The sequence below is a fragment of the Squalius cephalus genome (genome assembly GCF_949319135.1).
Source record: "Squalius cephalus genome assembly, chromosome: 23".
NCBI lineage: Eukaryota > Metazoa > Chordata > Actinopteri > Cypriniformes > Leuciscidae > Squalius > Squalius cephalus.
The window spans coordinates 12,546,508-12,565,572 of record NC_137144.1 but is presented as its reverse complement, the minus strand read 5'-3'; the positions used below and the strand labels follow the sequence as shown (position 1 = coordinate 12,565,572).

The window sequence follows — 19,065 nt, the reverse complement described above, 5'->3', positions numbered from 1 at the left end:
ATCAATTAATGATAACACAACTGTATCAAATATACAGTAATATATACAGCAATATTCAAAATATACTTTTCTTGTGATCAATAAATTGCCATGAAAGTCTGGACACATCAGATATGAGACAAAAAAAAAAAAGTGTACATATTTTGCCTAAAGGTTAAATAGACAGTTTGATTAATAAAAAACATGACTATAATTCAGGATTTTCAGGGTTAAAATGATCTAAAATTCCAACGGGACATTCCAACAGGAATCTTCTACACGCAACAGGAAGCGTTTGCAAATCTGTATAGTTGTGTTTATGTTACAGATGCTTAAATAGAGAAGGTTTCTGTAACAAATGGAAACCGTGATGAAAGGGCTGATAGCCTTATGAAGCACAAGCGATTGCCTCCTGACCTCACGGTGATAAAGGAAGGATGAATGACGTCCCCGTGTCACATCTTCACGAGCTGAGAGATCAAGTCTCAGTCCATCCGTCCAATTCCTTTGACCTCGCAGATAATAACTCAGGTCTCGTTCGCTTCACGGCTCTGACTTCCCGTAACGTTGGGCCCGTCTCAAACCGCACACTACATCTTGTTAGCGTGCAGATAGTTAAATAGATCTACTACAATCTGACAGCAAGAGTTATGGTTATCGGTCTCTTGCCAAGGCTAAGAAACGCCTGCGGTCTGATCCCTGTAATCTCAACTGCGTTTTATAAAGAGCCTGTGAATTGTGAAGAACGAGCAGTTTTGGTTCGACTAGCATGCTAATCTGACCAAATGAAGTCTGTCGATGAGAGAGACTCATTAGTCCAAACTTTGCTGTCTTTTCGTGGTGTCTACAGAGAGTCAAGAGATATACTTTGTGGTTTTCATTCACTGTCCTAGAATAAACTGGTTAAAATGATAATCATTATTTTGTTAAAAAATTATTCATGTGAGCATAGTTGCCAGGTTAGGAAGATTAAGTAGGCCTAAAACACCAAGCTGAACATGTATCCATTTAAGAGAAAAGCTCTGATTGGGGGATTTAAACTCTTGACATCTGGCAACCGAAAGCATGAAAGCTTGTGGAGGCTTGTTTCCAAGATGACGCAAATGTCAAACGCAAATTAAACTTTTTCAGGATAAATAACCAGCTGGCAAATATCGGAGACGATTATGCTTCATTAATCGAGAAAAGCAAAAATCGTGATCACAATTAAAGACGACCTATAATGCTTTTGTTCAACTTTCTTAAGTGTGCAATGTTGTTGTTTGAGCATGAAAAATGTCTGCAAAGTTGCAAAGCTCAAAGTCATTCCAAAGGGAAGCACTGTTTCTGAACTCGTTCCCAGAATTCCCACCTAAGGAATATGCACAAAAAAAGGGCAAGGCCCGGTTGAGTTAAAACTTGAGGTTATGGTAAGGGGCGTGACAATTCTGAAACACACTCTAATTTGTTGACCAATCACAACACGCTGGTTCAGCCAACCAATCAGAGCACAGTGTGCTTTTCAGAAGGAGGGGCTTCACAGAGACAGGAACTAAACAGAGCTTTACTGACAGACTGGGAAGAGAGGAGCTGCAACAATAAATGTTTTTTGAACATTCAAGCATGAAAACCTTTTCTAGTAGACCCCAAAAACAAAATCAAGCCTTTGTAAAGGGGCAAAATATGGCCTCTTTAAAGTACGATTTATTCTGCCAATCGGCAATAGTATTCCCTCGGCCAACATCAGCCAAACAACCTCCGTTTGACGATTACAGCGTAATGAAACATGACAGACGGGCTATGAATTCAAATAAAACCAAGAGTAGATGCCGAGAAAGAAATAAGAGGGAGGGAGGGAGGAGAGCGAATACAAGGGCAGTGCGTTGTGGGAAATGTGCTGACCTAGGGGACAATTACTGCAAGCTCAACCCTTCACCTGTGCCCTGCATGGCAATGAGAAGATGCTCGGATCGATCCGGTGCCATTAACATATACTGCATCTCTGCGAGGCTTGTTAAAGCTTGCTAATCCCAGTGGGATAGTCGTGCCGGCCTTTCCATGGCGTATTGTACGAAAATGTAAGCAAGACAAGGCTATACAAAAAAAAAAAAAAAAAAAAAGAGGAAACCAATTGACCTTAGTTGGGATAGATTCAATGTTATTTTTTGTGATGCAAGTAAAAATGAGGCCATTCAACGCAAATTTAACAGCAGTCTCCAACTTTGGAGATGTATTTGAAGCTGCAACTTTGCTAAGAAGGTTTTAGCATGGCACAATAAATACTAAATCGTCACTTACGATGTTTTGCTCCGTCCAACTGTTTTTGCATACTTGATCCATGAAACTGGATGGTCAGTTAGTCAAGTTTGATATCACTTTTGCAATCTCTAGAAGTTGGTACTGTTGTATTTCTTGTTGTTGATCAATGAAACTGGATGGTCAGTTGGATGGTCAAACCAGAAACTGGATGGTCAAACCAGAAACTGGATGGTCAAACCAGACTAATGCTCCAAAATCATTCAAGTTGACCTTTTCTAATAACTATTATTTTTATTGGCTATTGCCTTCAATTACAGAATAGTTGAGTAAAGATGACTGCAAGAAAACACATATCAGGACATGATGCAAGCTGAAATCGAACCCGTGTCCTTGTGAGGACAGCAGCTCTTTCTATTCGTCATTCCCACTGCCCACTGGGAATCACTCAGCCAACTCAGATTTAGTCAGTGACTCCAAATCATTGCGTTCATTCCCTCCGCAGCTAACAAGCTCATTACATCACGTGGAAGGAAGTGGATTAGAAATTCCATCTGCCTCTTGTACAATCTAGTCCTCTCTTCCTTGTTGAATGTTAAAAAGGAAATGCATGAGAAGTGGTGAAAACCTTCAGTGCATCCAACAAAGATGGCCAATTCCTAGTGTTCTGTAACTAATGCTACTTGCTTTGAACGAGCAGCACACTTCTGATCTGACAGATTAGCCGTCCGGGGCATTAGACATTCACTCTCTGGAACAACAGGCTGAATCATAGAAATCTTCCCAACAAGAAACCAGAGAGCACAGGAAGACCGTAATCCAGCAAGTTAAAGCCTCAAGAGCTGCTGTAATACCACACACAAGAGGACGTCCTTGAAAGATGATTCACATGCACTGTTTATTTGTCTTCTTGAAGACTTAAAGATTTCTTGTCTTTAAAGAGATAGTTCACCCAACATTTACTCATGTTGTTTTGTGCAACACAAAAGAAGGTATTTTAGAAAAAAATGCATAAGGGGTTTTTCTGTCCATGCAATGTAAGGGTGATTATCTCTTCAAGGCGTAAAAATTGCAGTCCTGGTATAAATACCAAATTTTCAATTTTAATAACCTCCTAAAACACCTTGTTGGCAACTTGGCCAAATCTGGCAATATCACATATATTCTTCATGGAGAATGCAATTCCAGAAGGCAGCTCAGTGAAAAAATAAAATAAAATAAATAAATACGAGATGCTTTATGCTTATTAATTGAGCATTAACTTAGAAACATGCTAATGTCCCACTCTACTGAAATAAAAGGAACACTCCAGGTATGAACATCACATTTTTTATTTTAATAATGCTACCTCCAAAAATACCTCTTTTCGGCCAAATTTTAACGCAACACTTTCGTTGCAGTCAATCAATCTTAGAATGCATTGCAATGAGCTCAGTGGAAATAAAAAAATACAGAATATTTTTTCATGTTAACTAGGCATTTAGTTTAGCATCATGCTAATATCCAATCCAACTCAAATCAACCTAATCAATTGCGAGACACGTCTCAATGGACATTGCAGCACTCCAAATCGGTCACTTGTAAGGTTCTGCGGCGGTTAGGATGACACCTTAGAAGGTAGCTAACTATGCGGGCAGTAGACAGTTAGGAAGCTCACTAGGCTTTGGAACAGAGCTTTGGATTTATCCTGTTAAACACAACATTACTCATCCTTCAGTTTCTCTGACAGGCTAGGCAAGCTGCCAGCCGGCTCCAGGGTTGGAAGGTACGGAAGGAAACGTACCTAGAAATTACACAGCACCAAGAGCGGGTGCAAACACTTTGTTGTCTTAACCTAGTCAGCTTTAAAAAATATATATGCTGCAAAGAAAATTCAAAGGAATATATGTATACATTAGACACGTGCCGGTATTCGGTAATAAGATATATCACGATAATGAACCTGCACGATATTGTTATCATGGGCACATATTTTTGTATTAGGAGATTTATTTTCAAACTTTGAAAAAAAAAAAATATATATATATATATTTTTTTATATTTTAATCTGGACTACAACATGCCCTAGATATTGATTGAATATGTTCTGATTCTTTATTGTTCAGTGACACTTTACAATAAGGATCCATTATTTAACATTAGTTAAAATAAACTGACAATGAAAAATCCTTCTAAAGCATTTATTAATCTTAGTTAGTTTAATTTCAACATTTAATAACACTTTATTAAAAAAGTTAACTTATTTAATGGATCTGAGCTAACATTAACTAACAGTTGTATTTTTTTACTAGCCTAACTTTAACAAAGAATAACCTCTGTAAGAAATGTAGCTACTGCATTAACACTATTTTTAATGTTAATGCATTAACTAACGTTAACTAATGAGAACTTATAAGTGTTTTTAATCTGTTTGAAACATTTGTCTACTTTATACATTTTTGTGTATTGCTTTTATTGTATTTAAATGTCAAGTTATTTTAGTTAAAAGAAAAAGTTATTAAACCTGTTATAGTATGACAACACTTTTTTGCAACTTATTTCAATATCGTGATAGTACCGTGATAAAAGCTTCAGCAATTATCGCAACATGAAAATTTGATACCATCACATGCCTAGTATACATAAGGATTTTTTGCACACACACAACATCAGCAACTAACAAGCAGAAATCCAACTTGAGGGGAACCACAATATGGTACTTTGATACTTAAATACTCAAACAGAAGTGCGCAAAACGCAGGGGAACTGAAGCCCGGCTGGGAAAGGTTTGCACTCTGGAGAGCAAAAGAAGGGTTGGGAGGATTTATGCCCATCTTAAGGCTGATCGGCGGCGTAAAAACGCTGATGCAACAAACCCTGCACCATTTTGCCAGAATTTATGGGTGGTTTTCAACGGCCAGTTGAGAAGCTAACAAAGGGGCCACTTGATTCCTGTTGACAGTAAATCTTAGTTCACAGTTTCTTCTGAAGTTTTGTTGCGTTTACACGCAGTGAAAAAGCTCTTTAGAGAGCTCAACGGTCATCTTTAATGCGCTACAAAGGCAGAACATGACTGGGCAATAACGTTCCTGACTTTTATCAACCCGTTCAAAATTGACCCAAAGGCACAGAAAAGCTGGATGTTTATGACTTCTGCTGACTTTTGGTTCTCTAGCTGCTGAAATTCAAAAGAAACACACACTCCCAAAAAAACTCTTGATTCTGTATGTTCAAGCTCCATGACCAAGTATGACAACGCTGCTTTTCGCTGGCAAAGGCGGCCTATTTTACTTAGGCTAACAGCAAAAAAGAAGGCAAAAACATTTTTTTCCTGATGAGGCAGCATTCTGAGATTGTTGTAAACGTAAAGATTTGTAGCACTGTAGCTATTTGCACTAATTGGTCTTGAGAGCAGCAAGGATGGAGTGATACGGTAAGAGAGAAAGGGAAGGTTCTCTCATCTTCTAATTGACTGGTGTGTCTCCCACCAATCATTTGTAAATCAATCTTCCATTAACTTCCAGGCAAAATGAATCGTGAAATAGAGATGTGTGTGATGGAAAGTTAATAATTAATGATTTTCACATTTTCTACCCATCATGTTAACATTAAACTTTATTAAAATGAACTGCATGGCAAGTCTCCTGTACAGAGCAGTGAGTAGTAGCCACAATGTTGGTTGCTAAGATGTTCTGAGTGTTCTGGGAAGTTGTTAGGTGGTTATTTACTGGCTCACCCCTAAGTTTCTATGATATAAAACATTTTTGTTTAAGCTTATTAAAGTGCTGTTAGCTTAGTCTTAACGGTCTACTTAAAATATCGAATGTCGACCCTACCATTTGGAACGGTGTTGTAGGTGGTTGCCAAGCCATTGCCACATGGTTGCTAAATAGCGATGTGACGTGAGGAAATTTTCCCACCGGTTAATCGACACATGACAACACCGGTAATACCGGTATCACCAGGGGACGGGGGCATTGGAGTTTTTCCCTCTTTTGCACCTCGCTTTTGAATCGCTGAAATTTGAAAATTCAAAGGCAAAAGTAAAATGCATAACGGTGCGGAGCAGAGCGAGCGTTTTCAATTAATTCCTATGGAAGCATGAACACACACACACACACACACACACACACACACACACACACACACACACACACACACACACTCGCTCCACACCAGTGGACATGCACTATTATGAATGCCCGTGCGACAAACTCGCTTAAATAGGCGCTTTTCCATTTCGTTTTGACACCAAATCTTCAGCCATCGTGAGGAGGAATGGGCGAAGTTGAGGTGAAATCTGACTCATGCTGCTGATTTGTATTGTGACTCTTGTTTGCTGAATTAAGCAGATATATTCAGTTTTAATTGTAGTGTCTGTTCTCTAACTGAACTAAAGAATTTTTATTAATATAAAAAAATCAATACGACGGTGGGGGCGGTGCCACGGTGGGCAAGTGATGTAACCGGTGTTGCAGCTGAACACCGGTAACACCAACTATCGCAGAAGGCCTATTGCTAAGGTGTTCTGAGTCAAATGCTAACATCAAATTCTATATTTAAAAGAATTGCAATTCGAGTCCCATACGAAGTTACTGAGATCACAATTCAGCTTTAGTATGGTCTAGGTGCAATTAGCATGTGAAAGTTTCCACCAAGGGGACTGTCCTCGCAATTAGTGTAACACTGAATAAAGCAAAAACATGATACATCCAAACAGACTTCTCCTTTTAAAGTCCCACTCTGTTTCTCTCCATGCTACAAAATAACTTGCAAGTACACAATGAACATAGCCAACATCACCTTCACTCCCTATTACTCTAAAAATAAAGCGTGCCATGAATTCCAGGATGCCCACAGGCTGCAATCAAACGGCCGATGTCAAACGTGTCATAAAAATATTCCTGTGTGATGGGAATCACTGTAACTATCGTCCTGATGCTGCTATATAAACGTATGAGAGCCCAGAGTGCTCCAGCTTCATTGTGACAGATTTCCTCAATCAAGAGATTCCCACGCTAGAGATAAAACTTCATTGCGTCAATTCTTCAACCTGCTCAAGTAGCGAATTGCTCGTCTGAGGAAAGTCATGACAGCAAGGTTATGAAACAAGTCATTTGTTGAAGACACAGCTTTGAATGGATTTTGAGATGTTAAACGTTATACTTATGTAACCAAACAGTTAGCTAGCTTACCTAAAGTTTGTAGGACAAGTCCACAGCTTTTTTAAGTATATAAAGGTTTTGTTTGAAGTAGTAAACTGTTAGTCAAGTATAAATATCAGGGTTGAGCAAAACTCAATTTCAATTAATAAGCTGGAATTAGTGATAAGAGGAATTTCTGATGTGGACATCTAGTAAGGGAAAGTTCGAACCCTACATGTTGTTCAGCTCCAGAGATCATGCGCTCCCCTGGTTGCTCTAAGGACACTATGAATGTAATAAGTGTAAGACATACTGTATAAATTGATCCACTGTTTGCACACATTATTATGCTAAATACTGCGTTCCCAGATGGACCGGATGCACATTCACCTACGCCTTGGTCAATCATATCTTCATTTTGCAGGAAGAATCCTGGCTTGACTGGCAGCCAATGCTCTATACTGTCAGAGGTCTGGAAGCATGGGCAGTTATGGACCCTCTCACAGATGGATCGGACAGCTGAACACAGCCGTAACGAGTGGCCAGGGCCAAACTATTCTGACAGGAAGCTACCCAAGTAATTTTTAATTAATGTTACAGGACCTGTTTTGAGGGGGTGGAAGGGGTTATCAATTCTAACAGAGCCGGAAAAAAGTCAGTTTTTGGAAAGTGCACAGATGGTGTGCGTATCTGTGGTTTACGTAACGACAACTGGATGGGGGCGATCTGACAGGGAGGATGATAAAACTTGGGTCTAGGATAATTGGCTTGCAAGCGGCATACAAACAATCCATGAAATTCTTGCGCAAGTTCACACTTGGCCTTTTAATAGTCAGACTCTAGAGCACTTTCAGAGATAACGCCTAGACCTGAGATGCCCCATTAAAGCTGAAAAGCTATCTGCATCATTAGGGTGGAAAAGTGACGGAGTTGTGCGAGTGATTTCTGCTTACCACCAAGTCGCCTCTTTGTAATGCGTGACTGAGGCATTGCGAATAGTAAGTGTCAAGCTCGTCTTAACTGCTAACAGTCATTACTATGCTAGTGTGAACTGAGAGGCAGGGATTCAGTGTCTTTTTAAATCTGGATATGCAGCACATTATCCCTCACCACAGGAGAGTGAAATCGAGAGAGCGAAACGGAGGGAGCAAGAGGGAGGAACTAAAAATAGCTCTCTCGTTGTTGCCGTTGGGTTCAGATGCAGGAAACTAGTGGGGCTGTGATGCGGACGACATGAAGATGACGTTCAGGGGAGACCGTGGCGGTGGCGTGCTGATACAAGACACGCAGATGAATTCATAGTGTCGACAAGTGCCATTTTTATGAAGTTGTGTGAGTGTATGTGCAGGTCTGAGATGATACTGAACAGAGGTGCCACACTGTAACCAAATTAGATACTATGTTGGACACTGAAAAAAGTTTGATTCACAAACTTGTGGAGACATTACATGAAGAGTTCAGATGCAAAAGCCTCTAAGTGCCATCTGAAATTTTCTTCTATGATCATTTTTATCAAGCTCGTATATTTAAGTTCAATAATTTCATTAAATGGCAATGTAAATTACCTATTAATTGTCATTTAAGTGAAATTACATAACTTAAATATACAAGCTTTATAAAAATGATCATTCTAGAAGACAATTTCAGATGGCACTTAGAGGCTTTTGCATCTGAACTCTTCACATATTTTTCTCTGTGGACTACAAGAAGAAATCAAGAGTTCATGACATAAGAAATGTAAGGATGCACAATACTTAGAAAACATATGTATCAGCTGATATTAGAACTTTTTTATTGTTATTGGTCAACCTTGTCTATGTATCTTCATTTCCAACTATTTTTTAAGGATTTTGCATTACTTTTCGCCATCATCTACTGTAGCACTAACTAGGGATGGCTCTAGATTATTGGTTCTTGCAGAAACTCAAAGGTGTTTGTGTGACAAACAAGAAAAAACCTCATTGGCTCTTGCAGAAACTCAAAGGTGTTTGTGTGAAACGGGAGAACAAAACTCATTGGCTCTTGCAGAAACTCAAAGGTGTTTGTGTGAAACGGGAGAACAAAACTCATTGGCTCTTGCAGAAACTCAAAGGTGTTTGTGTGAAACGGGAGAACAAAACTCATTGTCTCTTGCAGAAACTCAAAGGTGTTGCAGAAACTTAAAGGCGTTTGTGCGACACTAGAACAAAACTCATTGGTTCTTGTGGGAAACTAACAAGGGATGGACTCTATATTATGGACAATATGTAACAATTTTGGAGTAAAAAAAAAAACATCAGTAGTTTGACAATTTATTTATTTTTAAGGATGAACTGAAGCAGCTATGAAGAATATTTGAAAACTTGTCTGCAAAGAATCATGTACTGCAACCAACAGGCAAATACATGGGGCAGGAAAGAAATGAAACAGGAAATGATATATAGGAGGACCACAGCAGACCCTCATGACTGTGTGTCAAGGTCAACAAGTCTCCTAAAATAGATAGGTAGATAGAGAGATGTGAGAAATGTAGAGATAGATAAGATAGTATTTTATGGAAAAAAATTAACACTGACTATATTTAAAAACTTGTTAAAGTCAGAATTAGTGACTGGTAACATCCTTTACCCCAATACTATAGAAAACTGTATGATCAGACAGGGGTTACGTGTTAACAGAGCCAGACAGAGCAAGAGGCTGCATTGGACAGTGCAAACAAATGCTCCCAGAGAACATTGCGTATGTTGACTGGAAGCCAAAAGAAGATGAGGAGGGTGGAAAAACATCCAAATGTCCCTCTTAAACACACACACAGCACCTTTGGATCTGGCATCAGACTGCAACACGTAGGAGCTGATGACTGATGACTTCAGAAATGGAGAAAGATGTGTCTCAAAGTGCTGACGATGGCTAAAAGCCCCAATCCAGGAGCATGTGATCCCGCTATTCAAACGGAGGAGCAGGAAAGCTCACAGCAAGGGGAGGTGGTCCCCAGAGGACGAAGTGATATCCCGCACATACACACCACAGCAACGTCACCACCGCTGCAGATTTACAGCGCTAAAGGCACACCGATCACTGCAGCTAAGCGAAAACTAATCGCTAACGTCAATTTGCGCAACTGTTGGAGCACTTGTTGTACTCCGCCAAAGTATTAAGAAACTAAGACACACCACTGCCAAAGGTCTAATGTGCTCAGCATTTCAGACCCAAATCTGGTTTAACTTGAATGCAAGTTACTTGCTTATGATAGAAATCCACCGTTAGCACAAAAATAACAAGAACCGGAATCAATGAGCGTAAACATTACTTACAGCAGTTAGATCACCTCAGAAGAACCAGAAACATAGCTTTCTTCAGTCATTTGTGTTCTCCAAAACCAGGGTCCCGCAGACCCGTGTGCATGCTGGCAAAGCTCCAGCCCTCATACTGATCCTGCCTGATCACACCAAGATCCCCGATTCAATCGGCACGAGGCGGGGGAGGGAGGAAGATAGTGCAGAGAGAGGGGGAAGGGAGGGAGAGAGAGGTACAAACAAAAAGAGAGAGTCCCAACCCTGCCCCGATGTAGCAGTGGCCAGTAGTGAACAGCAAGTTACTGTCCAATCACTTCGGAAAAGAGATGAGGCGCATCCACCGACCCGCATCGATTTGCTGAGCGGCTCAGGCGCTTTAAAAAAGTACTCCAGCACTTCCAGTAAAGTTGCACCACTCCACTCGAATCGTCTTTTATTCTCGCCGAGCTCTTGCTTCACTTCACACCAAACGTGCGCTGCTGTAAATCCCCGTGGCTTTGCAACATTCAAGGGAGTAAGTGTGTGTACTGAGCTGCAGCAGTGCTTCGCTGTAGAACTGCTCTGCTCAGTAGGAGCACAGATCCATCTGCAGTAGAAAGTGCTGTATCGGTCTTAACCCTTTCAGTGCCACTGGCGGGACAATGCTCCAAAACTAGTACGCCACCGGCTATGAAGCCTGCAGGTAAATGCCAATCCTGAAGCGGAGCACAGAAATGCAACGCTGGACGTCTTCATTATACAATCGCTTCCTCTCACTGCTAAGGAGGAAATACACTTTTGAGGTAGTTTTAAGAAACATCGCATTAATTAGTAATTTGGCTATCCAATGAAAGTGCATCACAATCAAAACAATGGAATTTCACTGTGTGCAGAGCTGGTGTTGATTTATGAGGTAGAGTGTGTCAATCTGGTGCCTATTTCACAAATTTAAGTATTTTCAAATCCCATTGACTTCCATTGTATTACAAAAAACTGGATTGGATTAACTATCCCTTTAACAAATCAACAAGTTTGGCCTCAGTACAAAAACTGTTTTATATTATGTAGCCTAACAGTCAAGTTAAAAACATAAGACTCAAAACTGTAACACTTATGATTAGATAAGTTGTTTGAAATAATTTACATTTGAATGCCTTAGTTGCACCTAAGCTTCCTCCATTCAACTCGAAACCCACTGTGTAAATGCCAGACTCAATCCTCCCTAAAATGTTAGACATGCAGTCATCAAGTGTAGCTCCTCCGACAGGTTGTCAGGCTGGAATGCACAAGCCAGAAGTAACGGCAGATTCCACGCACGTTTTCCTTTCCTCGCTCACTCACACTCTTTAGCACAGCTAAAACATGGGATTACTTTGCTATCAATAGAGAAAATAGTGCGCTGACGAGAGTTCACATATAAACGGTCATGCTGACAATGCTACATACCTACCATATTTACTGCTCTTTAAATTCAGTATGAGGTGCTAATAGAGGTGACCAGTTAATAAACGGGTCTTTCTGCTGAATAAGTGTCATTTGAAGCCCAACCAACTAGTTTTGTTCTTGTAGGATACAGGTTGTGTCAGCATTTCACAAAAGCATTGTTATGTCCTAATTGTTTCTGTTACTTATTAAAAATATTTGCACATTTGATTAAATTTGCATTTGATTCCACAGTGATGTTTGAACCATACTGCGGTCAGGGAAGAAATGCCATCTTCCTCAGTTCAGTAACAGGACTAGACAGCCTGGCGAACATAAGCAGAGTTTTGGCAGATTTCTCCATACTGCCAGCTCACTGCATCTCATTTCCAAACCATTCGGCAGCATTGTGACAAATATGTCTACACAAGAGCAATGAATAGCAGACATGCTGAAAAATGACTACACTACCACATTACACTGTTCTGAGAAGACGCTTTTAAACAACTGCAGAGAGCTGAGCATTAAAAAAGACTTGCTAATGTCTGGCATCGTTCGGTTAATTTTCATGGCTGAAATGCAGTCATTTCACAATAGGAATCCACACGATTGCGAATTTAGCTGAAAGGAAATATTTTCACAGATTTCGCAGCAATTTAAAAAAAAAAGTAATCCCTAAAAAAGTAACTAATAAGTTACTTTTTATGGAAAGTAGTGTTACATTACCTCATCTGGGCTGGGCTTCCTCGTTTGTTTTTTAATAACAAAACAAAGTTATGATTTTGGCAAGTGTTAAGCGCCTTTCACACCAAAAGTGAAATTAATTAGCCTCAGGCTTAAGGAAATGCAAATTCACGGCCGCGGCTCAAACAAACCTTTCAGCTGTGCTGCCATTCTGGATCGCAGGAGAAGAAACTTTCTTCAGCAATAAAAAAAGAATAATTAAAATCTAAATCTAAAGTCATTTCTGCTTTTTAGTATGGTTAAATTGGATCATTGAAGGTCAGCAGCAAAGACATTGGTTAATAAAGTGAGATTAAATACATAAAGTATATTTGTGTAATTCATCATTAATTTCTGCATGTTTGTGTAATAATCAGAGTTTGTATTTCACTATTTTTATTCACTTTGAGGAATACTGAATCTGTGTCTGTGCAAGTGAGATGAGTAAATGCCTTCCTAGTCAATGTCAACATGGGAAAACAAAGTAACTTGCGTTACTAATTTGAATAAGTAACTCAGATATTTTCTTGTAAATTTAAGTTACTTTACTAGTTACTTGAAATTTTGAAAGCTTGCGTTACTTGTAATGCATTAGCCTACCCCAACCATGAAAGTGACTTCGGTGAGAGCTGAGCTTCATACATCGCTACACTATTGACACTAGTAAACGTCCGTCTAGCGCATGTTCAGCCCTACTCTGTGTGATTGGCCACTTACTGTATTGAAAAAGTAACAGAAAAATCTAGGCTTTATTGTACAATATTCGTAAAAGCTGACTTTTAATTCAAAGATAAACATCGCTAAAATTAAGCAACACGAAAAATTCAATTTTGGAAACTACATCGCTGGATGAACAGCAAAAAGGTGCAACAGCTTAGCTTACTAGCTCTTTTAAATTAGGTAGAATAAGATAATCACAATAATATCCTATGCTTCTTTGCCGTTCGACGGCCATCTCGGTTTTCTCAAGAGGAACGAATCCAAACTATCCAAATTCTGACAATCTGGAAACTAAGGTTACTTTGGTATGAACGTATCCCAAAGCAACATGTAAGGCCACATTTTCTACATCCATTGAAGGACTTCTTTGGGGACGAAAAGAAGAGGAATAAACATGCGACTCCACTGTATCGAAAAGGCTATAAATAGCTCAAGGCTGCTGACTCCACAGTATTATAAAGAGCCCATAGGTAATGATTAGAGCTCCGATTTCAGCGGGAGCGAGGGGACACATATGGATGGATGGATGCTGTGGTTCATTTCCATTCAATGACCTCCTCCAGTGACATTCACATAGGTTAGAGAAAACATGCATGTGTGTGGCTTTCTATATTCTACCTTCTACGTATGTAAAAATATGCACTCAACTTATTATTCAAACCAAGGCCAAATTATTCAAGCCAAGCCCAAAAGTGACTAACAAAAAGAAAGCTGTGAGAAGCATGCAAGGACAAAAGGAACAATGTTTAAGTGATGGTAAAGGATGTTGCTATAGTAGCCGTGATTTCTCAAGGACATTATTTATAAGCTGTGTCCACTATGGGAAAAGTGCATGGAAAGACATTTGTGTTTGGAACAAAATGGGGGCGATTAAATGACAGAAGTGACATTTTTGTGTGAACTCTCCCTTTAAGACTGATGCACCTGAAGTGTGCCGGATCTCATGCAGGGGACGTTATCTGCAGGCATGTCATTTTAGGTTCTCATCTGGTATCAGGACGGGGAATCTTTGATGATGGCCAGACCACCGGCAACGTCACACTTGTGCCTGAAGGATCACGTCAGGGATCACTCACTTCCACGGTGACACGGCTAACTTTAGATCGCTCTCTTAATGGAATCATATGCTTTGACTCGCAGGCGACAAAGACAGCAGCAGATATTCACAAACTGTAAAACAGCAAAGATGCCACAGGCTAAAAATTACACAACCACAAATCAATGGATTTTTTTTTTGTTGTTAATTGTCATTGGCCGATATTATACATTTATATTATGTTTTTATTCCATGGAGGCATCAATATTGAAATTCTAGTCAATACCAATACCAAATTTACAATAATAGAAGACAACTGATAAATGGATGATGAAATCGACAATGAAATCGCTTTAATGTTAAATAAAAGAAAAGCAAACTAAACTAAATAATACTAAAATAATGGTTTGTATGTTCAATTTAAAATAGGCAGAAACAAATTAAACGATTAAATAACTTTAAGCGGAAAATAAGTATGAACACTTAGATAACAGATCTAAAAAATCTTAGTAAACTTGCAAGGTTTAAGTTGTTAACATTAGGCATCATGAACTAACAATGAACTTTTTTTTTTTGCAGAATTTTAGCTATCTGCGAAAACCAATACATAATTATGTAAATGAATAATGTATAAAAAAATAAATATATAGGCTAAAATGAACAGACAATATTGGAATGGTAATGATATACTTTTCTACTATATTCAACTCTCTTTTGGTTTCAAAAGATATTCAGTTATTGGTAAATAACTAGAGAAATGAAAAAATTAAATTACAAAAAGACATTAAGAGGGTTTCCCCCCCCAATTCAACAGTACTCCATTCAGTTCTCTTTCTATACCAGGTACTAAAACTACATGAAGCTATTGATCATATAGAAATGATTTAAATATTAACTCTTTCCCTGCCATTGACGGAATTTTCCGGCTTTCCGTGTTTTCACTGTTATACGGTAGGGGGCGCTATTACGCATCTTCTGAAAGAGTACTCAATCTCCTCATAAAACAAGCGATCAAAGCATTGCTTATGTTGTACTCTTCAAAAAAAACACTTGTTTTTGTTTAAAATGTTGCTTTATGAAACTTTCCTACATTAATAAAAAAGAAAAGAAAACATGAAGCTAGAATAAAACAGTTAAAAATCAGAGGGTCTGTTCTTTTCTTTTGATATAGGCCTTTTACATGTTCAGATATCCATACAACAAAATACTCTGGTGGCCGTGAAAAAAACCCAAAATGCTGACACTGGCTGGCATTGGTTTTTTTTTTTACCGCTGGCGGGAAAAGAGTTAAGATTTACAGTATCATTCATTGCATCGGTTATCAGTAATAATGTGGAAATAGTTGTAAAGTAAAAATATCCAACATCAGTGCAGCCCATTAAAATTTATCAGCGGACACTCAGAAGGCAGCAAATCCTTTCACCGCATCAATAATCAGAGCTATTAGATGAGACTGTGTCTCTAAATCCAGCCTACTACACCAGAGTGCATGCTGGGAGTTATCAGAGACCTCCACAGAGCCCAGAGAGCGCCGGGAACGCTCTGATAACAGTTGTCCCGGACGCTGGACCCCCCCCTACAAACACACACCTTCTCCCATGGTGAACAAAAGCAGGAGGGTCGGCTCCAGTGAGATATGGATATCAGGCTCTCATCTCAGGAAATCAATGCAGAAGACTAACAAGGACACTCGACTGATCACAGTTGTGCTTTCAACCGACAGACCAACTCATGCTAACAGCCTGTAATGAAAAGCATGCAATTAAAGCATGTCATACATGCACATCTTTTGGACCGTTTACAGCTGAAATGCTATTTTAATGAATCCCAAAGAGTAAAAAATGGCCTCATTTAGGGAAGCAGAATAATTGTGCGCTTCTACTCGAGTCGTATAAATAGGCGCATCTCGGGACGCTGCATCTAAAAATTGACAGAGGCGAAATTAAAGTGGCCAAACGAAAACGAGCCCGTTCATCTGTAAGCAGCCAAGTCTGTATTCAGTCAATGAACAACATAAGCTTTCCAGAGACTAATAAGTGTCTGAACGCTTTCCGTCAACTCCACCGGTTGTAACGCATAAGGGGTTGATTTGCACCAACATTTAAATTCTCTCCAATACTTATAAGCAGATAATTACTTTAATGCAATGGCTGACAATCTATACTGACAATAAAAGTCAGAATAATTTGTCAAAATCAAAATGAAAATCAATCATTTTAAATGCTACAAGTTAATTTCGGCATCACAACATCATAATGTACATTATGAAAAATCAAGATTCATTTTGAGATTACATTCAACAGCTTATTACATTTTTATGCAAACTTTATGACTTTTATGTCACTTTAAGTGAGTGCAAAAATTGGGAAAATGAGCATGAACATTTATAAATAGACAAAGCAATAATTAAAAAATCTTGGTAAATTTGCATTAGGCATCACAAATTAAGAATGAACGACATTTATTTTTTAAATATATAAATATACTATAGTTCATTGTTAACTCGTTTTGTACATAATGCATGAATGTTCATTTACATTCATGTGAATTTGTACAAAAATGTACACCTGTAAGATTCTCTTTTGCTCACCAAGGCTGCATTTTTTTTTAAATCAAAAATACAGTAAAAAAACAGTAATATGTGAAATAAAATTACAACTTAAAATAACTGTTTTCTATTTGAATATATCTTAAAATGTAATTTCTTCCTGTGATCAAAGCTGAATTTTCAGCATCATTACTCCAGTCTTCAGTGTCACATGATCCTTCAGAAATCAGGGATGATTTGCTGTTCAGGAAACATTTCTAATTATTATCATCAATGTTGACAACAGTTGTGCTGCTTCATATTTTTTATGGAAACCGTGAGATTATTAACTAGTTGATTATTAAAATGCTTATTATTACTAAGATATTGGCTGATATTAATGCCTTATTCTTCAAGACCATATTCTACATCCCTTAATCCTTCCCAATACTTAAACTTAATAACCTTAACTATTAATAAGCAGGAGTTTATTGAGGCAAAAGTCGTAGTTTATAGTGAGAATTGGACCCTAAATGAAAGTGTGACCCTAAAAAGAAACCAGACGGCCTCGGCCCGTATCACTACATCCACACAACTTGTTTTGCCGAAACCATTTTGACAGCTCACTAGAACGAATCAATGGCTACGATCAGGTATGTCAGGTATCCTTGCACTCTCACCGTGTCTGTGTGTGTTTCACTGTTTGCATTACAGCATCTGGCTCACGTCCAGGTGATACCGTGGTGAGAAATACTACACCAGACAGCAGGAAAACAAGACCTCATTAACCCTGGTGTCACGGCTGACCTTTGAACCCTCATCCCGCCACTATAAAAGGAGAGGATGCCACAGTTATACAAACACACAAATTACTACGGAACACACCCTTATGTAATCCGACTACACTAAACGTTGCATTGTGCTCGGGCAAAATGACACGCGTCAACTTTCCTTTTGTTATGCAAGTTAGTTTCAGAATGAGAGGGACGAGAGTGAAACAAAAGGCAGTTTCTGACTGTCGCCTCTCGGCATTCAGGATGATTTGAAATCACACCCTTTGATGTTTGGGATCGTTTCTGCTTCAGGACTCTACACTTACTTTATTATTTTTCATAGGAACACTTATGCCTCCAAGTTTAAATTTATAAGGGGACAGGCAAAGCTGATAAAAATTAATTACTTGAGAAAAGTTATTTATACCAATAAAGAAATTTTAGTGACTTATCTTTTGAATCTATTCACTAAAATGATTTGTTCAGATTCATTCGCAGGCAAGTAGCCTAAGTTAGTTCACAAAGTCTTTCAGTGTGCATATGAACAAGGCGCTTCACTTGTTCAGTTCATTTTTGAATTCACCAATAATATGATTGGTTGATTTAGTTGTTTCACATGAGACGCTTTATTCAATCGATTATTTCACAAGCGTTCGTTCAGTTCATTTATGAGTGAGTTGTCCCAGTCTGTTCAGTTGTTTCATGAACGAGATGCTTTGCTCGCTCAATTTGTCCAAGAACAAGACGCTTTGTTTAGTTTAAGAGCAAGATGTATTGATTTGTTCAGTTCTCATTTCATTCAAGAATGAGTTGCCTCATTCGCTTAGTTTGTTCACAAACAAGCTGCTACATTTGTTTAGTTTGTCCAAGAACAAGATACTTTGTTCGTTCTCTTCATTCGTGAGCAAGACGTACTGATTTATTCCGGTAGTTCACAAACAAAATGCTTAGTTCATTTGCTTTCACAAGTGAGATTATTAGTTCATTTAATTCATTCACAAACAAGACGTGTCAGTTCATTCAAGAACGAGATGCCTCATTCGTTTAGTTCATATACAAACAAGCTGCTTCAACTGTTCAGTTTGTCTAAGAACAAGATGCTTCGTTTGTTCAGTTCATTCATAAACAAGATGTACCAATTCATTTAGTTTGTTCACTAACAAAATTAGTTGATTGTCGTTTCACAAATGAGATGCTTTGTTCAATCGATTCGTTCACAAACTATATGCCTTATTTGCTCACAAACAAGACATCCCAGTTCATTCAAGAATCA

The 19,065-nt window shown here is 38.6% G+C and overlaps 1 protein-coding gene across 8 annotated transcripts in view; it reads right to left on the bottom strand.

Annotated features, from left to right (window-relative positions):
• The window catches only part of tjp1b (tight junction protein 1b), a 124,515-nt gene that overhangs the window by 32,438 nt on the left and 73,012 nt on the right, over window positions 1-19,065 (bottom strand). Inside the window, exon 1 of one of the 8 annotated variants that reach the window (XM_079860023.1) lies at window positions 10,631-10,676. The exons of the other annotated variants lie outside the window; for them this stretch is intronic. The gene's annotated coding sequence lies outside the window, so the exon portion shown is untranslated. Of the gene's footprint in view, window positions 1-10,630; window positions 10,677-19,065 lie in introns of those variants that run through there. 8 annotated transcript variants of the gene reach the window in all.